Here is a 4,764-nt window from a genome sequence, read left to right as displayed (position 1 = left end):
CCCGTCACACACACACACGATGATTGCCTACTCCCCCAATCCCGTCACACACACACACACACACACACACGATGATTGCCTACTCCCCCAATCCTGTCACACACATACACACACACACACACTGACTGCCTACTCCCCCAATCCCATCTCACACACACACACACACACACACACACGCTGACTGCCTACTCCCCCAATCCCGTCTCACACACACACACACGATGATTGCCTACTCCCCCAATCCCGTAACACATACATACACACACACACGCTGACTGCCTACTCCCCCAATCCTGTAACACACACACACACACAGCGCTGACTACCCACTCCAATCCTGTAACACACACACATACACACACAAAGCTGACTGCCTAATCCCCCAATCCCATCTCACACACACACACACACACACACACACACAAAGCTGACTGCCTACTCCCCCAATCCCGTAACACACACACACACACACACACACACACAAGCTGACTGCCCACTCCTACAATCCTGTAACACACACACACACAAAGCTGACTGCCTACTCCGCCAATCCCGTAACACACACATACACACTGACTGCCTACTCCCCCAATCCCATAACACACACACACACTGTGCACGCTGAAAAGAACTCTGTGCTCACCACCAGTCACTAGAGAAATGCAAATTAAAATTCCAACGAGAGATGACTACACACCCACCAGAATGGCTAAAATTAAAGAGAATGACAATAGCAAATGTTGGCAAGGACGCACAGCAACAGAACTCTCACACAGTGTTGGAAGTGTAAATGGCTCAATAATTTGCAAAGAAGGTCTGGCAGCTGCTCCTAAACAAACATGCGACCACCTATGACTCAGCAATCCCACTCTTAGTATTTCCTCCAGGAGAGAGGGAGCCCGCATCCACAGACGGACCTGCGCAGGAACGCCCTGTGACAGCCCCAAGTGAACGCAGCCCAGATGTCACTCTGTAGGAGGGTGGACAGACAGGCTGGAACACTCACACAATACCAGCAGGGCATCAAGAATAGCAAACATGCGGCTCCCGGATGAAGGGATCTTTGGAAAAGGCATTCCAACCACAAAAGGCTGATTTCTGTGTCTCTCCTTTAGAGGTGAGCTATGTGGCTGTGCAATCACTAACACTGTTCAGCGATGAAAAGAAATGAACTGGTCTATGTAAAACACGGATGAGTGTGAAGCACATCATGTGAGTGAAAGACGCCTTCCGCAAAAGACCCCATCGTGTAATTTTGTGGCCATGTTGCTCTAGAAAAGGTGAGACTCACCTATGGAGGGAGGGGGGCAATGGCTGCCTGGGGGCAGCCATGTATGGGGGAGGTTGAATCTTCCAGATCGAGGGTCTGTCTCGGTCCCGGCTATATGGGTGTAACTCACTGAACAGCACAATTAAGTTTCCATTTCCCTGTATGAAAAATGTATCTCAAAAGAAAAAACAAGACAACTCTGAACTCTGGTCCCTGACAGGCACAGTGACGGCAGAAGAGCACGCTCACATCTGTGACTGACGCTCACGTCTGTGACTGACGCTCACGTCTGTGACTGACGCTCACGTTGTGACTGACACATCTGTGACTGACGCTCATGTCTGTGACTGACGCTCATGTCTGTGACTGACGCTCATGTCTGTGACTGACACTCATGTCTGTGCCTGACACTCAAGTTGTAACTGACACTCATGTCTGTGACTGACACGTTGTGACTGACGCTCACGTCTGTGACTGACGCTGACGTCTGTGCCTGACACTCACGCAGGAGTGGAAGGCTGTGGGGACACCTGGACAAATGCAACACAGCAAAGCGTGGCGACACGCCTGAGGTAGCGGGTACACAAGCACGCACCACAAAATCCTTCAGCTTTGCTGTACACGTGAAGAGTTTCATGATGAAATGAAGGGAAAAGAGCTTCAGCTTTAACTTACAATTTCACTCATTACGTTTACCAAGAGGGACTAATAACACATCGAGTCCATTGTTGGGATCCTTCTATTTAACAGTGTAGTTATACACTCCACTTTTCTAAATAAATCTCCACTTTATTTGAAATGAAAGCACACTTTGTCACATGTTCTACAGCAATTATCACTAAGTAGTACTTTTTTCAGAGTCTCTAGGGGTGTGCTAGTCAGTTTATGTAGAAGTTTATTTTAAGCCACTTTAGATACTTGAAACAACAGGTTGTATTCAGCCCCAGGGAGGTAAAGAAAATTGGCAACCAGTGAAAAGCCTTAATTTCTGAAATTACTGCTGAGAGGCAGGGTTACAGGGTACTTTGATATGAACAGCACTGCTGACATTTCGAAGTCCCCAGTGACTTGGCACTGTGGGAAGAAGGAGGAACGGTGGGCTGATGGTGGGCACAGACCCCCGTGGTGTTGCAATGTGACGGGCACCATGATGAACTCTTGGTTTTAAAATTCAACTCCCAGCTCTGTCCACTGAAAGGACAACACTCAGCAGCAGACGTGTATCCTTGGTGCCCAGCTCTTGGTTTCTAGATGCTGTTCCCCACCAGCAGGAAGCAGAGCTCCTCGGAGAAATGGCTGATTCCAGAAGTGGGGCAGAAAGTGCACAAGATGAGCCACAGACAGTGTGCAGTGCCTGAGAGTGGCATGGACAGGAACGAATGGCTAGAGGATCCAGAAGCCAGTCTGGAGGGAGTCTTTCTGGCCAAATCTGGGCCAATTGAACATCAAAATAAATGATAACAGTCATGAACTCTAACCCCTAGAATCCATACTGACATGAAATAAAGAGAAGGCCGAGTGGCAGACGCTGAAGAAATGATGAGTTGAGAAGACTCCATTTTACAATCATCACAGCCAACACTAACGCAGGCAAGAATTCCCCGAAGATGCCAAGTCCACTGGGTCTGCCCCCGAAGATGTCAAGTCCACTGGGTCTGCCTGTGGACTGACAAGATAGTCTCAAAGCACCTCCCCACAGGTGAGTCATTACTCAGGGGGAGAAGGTGGCACCTTCCAAGAGATCAGTTATCCCCACCATAACCCATAACACGATGATGGGACAAAGTGACAGCATGTGCCCTCCACGGAGGACACTGAGAGGACAGAATCACTGCACCATGCTCCTGCCAAAGCGCGCCTGAATCGAATAAAAGGAAACACCCGGTAAGACCCACTGAGGGTCCTTCCACAAACTGGCTTTCTGAAAACAAAGAGGAACTATTCTAGATCAATGGAGATTAAAGAGACACAACGATTAAATGCAACTTGTGGTCCTGGATCTCAGCGGGTAGGAACAGGACATTGTTGGGGTAACTGGTAAAATTTGTACCAGATTGGAGGTTAAATCAGGTATTCAATGATATCATATCAATGTTACATGTCTAGCTTTTAATAATTATATAAATTTTAGTTATGTAGAAGAACAGCCTCCTTCTTAGGAGATAAACTCTGAAGAACGTAGGGATAAAGGTCACAATAGTAACTTACTCTCAAATGGTTTGGTCAAAATAACAACAGGCAATACAATTGTGATTTGTCAATTTACAATACATTTTTAAAATATGAGTAGAGATGGAGTCTTGCTATGCCACCCAGGCTGGTCTTGAACTCCTGGCCTCCAGCAATCCTCCCACCTCGGCCTCCAAAAGTGCTGGGATTACAGGTGTGAGTGACTGTGCCCAGCTGAACCAATTTTTTTTTTTTTTTTCCGGAGATGGAGTCTCGCTCTGTCGCCCGGGCTGGAGTGCAGTGGTGCGATCTGGGCTCACTGCAAGCTCCACCTCCTGGGTTTATGCCATTCTCCTGCCTCAGCCTCTGAGTAGCTGGGACTATAGGCACTCGCCACCATGCCCGGCTAATTTTTTGTATTTTTAGTAGAGATGGGGTTTCACTGTGTTAGCCAGGATGTTCTTGATCTCCTGACCTCGTGATCCACCCGCCTTGGCCTCCCAAAGTGCTGGGATTACAGGCGTAAGCCACCGCACTTGGCCTGAATCAATTTTTAAAAATAAAACACAAACAATTTTATTATAAACTTAAAAAATAACAAGGAGATCTAGAGAGAGGGTGCTAAGGCAAATGGAGTCAATGTTGAGAACAGAAGGGCATCCAGGACTTCACTGCACTATTCCTTCAACTTTCTGCACCTCTGAGGTCTTTCTAAACACAACCTGGGCAAGGAGACACAGGGCACGCCCGACACACCCACTGGAGTCCTTCCTGAAAAGTCATCTACCAGGAAGGGTGCATGTGCTTCCTCTCCTCAGCCCTACAAGCGACAGGGATGATGCCGTTCTTGTTCATGCGGATTTTCATTTTTAAAGCTTCTTTCTGATAACTAGGTCTTGTGTGAACTACAAGAACTGAGCTCCAAAACACATACCATCAACTCCATGTACCCCCAGACCTCTGGATTACCGGTCAGTCTGAGTCAGCGGAGAGGCATGAGAGGAAGAGGGAGAGAAAAACCACCCAACATTCCTCCTGCTCCCAGCAGGCCAAGAACAGGGCGGGCTTTCAATAAACGGGAAAACACCAATGTTTACAGTCCTTATGAAAATAACATCAAAGATGGGAAAAGGTCATTCTACTCTGTCCTTTGAAAACACATCATCTTGCATAGAAAGAAAAGAAAGGCCAGGTGCAGTGGGTCACGCCTGTAATCCCAGAACTTTTAGAGGCCGAGGTGGGCAGATCACCTGAGGTCAGGAGTTCGAGACTGGCCTGGCCAACATGGCAAAACTCCATCTCTACTAAAAATACGAAAATCAGCC

At 47.7% G+C, this 4,764-nt stretch overlaps 1 protein-coding gene across 1 annotated transcript in view; it reads right to left on the bottom strand.

Annotated features, from left to right (window-relative positions):
* PTTG1IP (pituitary tumor-transforming 1 interacting protein) overlaps positions 1-4,764 on the bottom strand; it is a 52,767-nt gene that overhangs the window by 20,460 nt on the left and 27,543 nt on the right. The window lies entirely within an intron of this gene.

This window comes from Mandrillus leucophaeus, unplaced genomic scaffold (assembly GCF_000951045.1).
Source record: "Mandrillus leucophaeus isolate KB7577 unplaced genomic scaffold, Mleu.le_1.0 Scaffold69, whole genome shotgun sequence".
NCBI lineage: Eukaryota > Metazoa > Chordata > Mammalia > Primates > Cercopithecidae > Mandrillus > Mandrillus leucophaeus.
The sequence above is the reverse complement of the archived record's forward strand: the minus strand, read 5'-3'. Positions and strand labels throughout refer to the sequence as shown.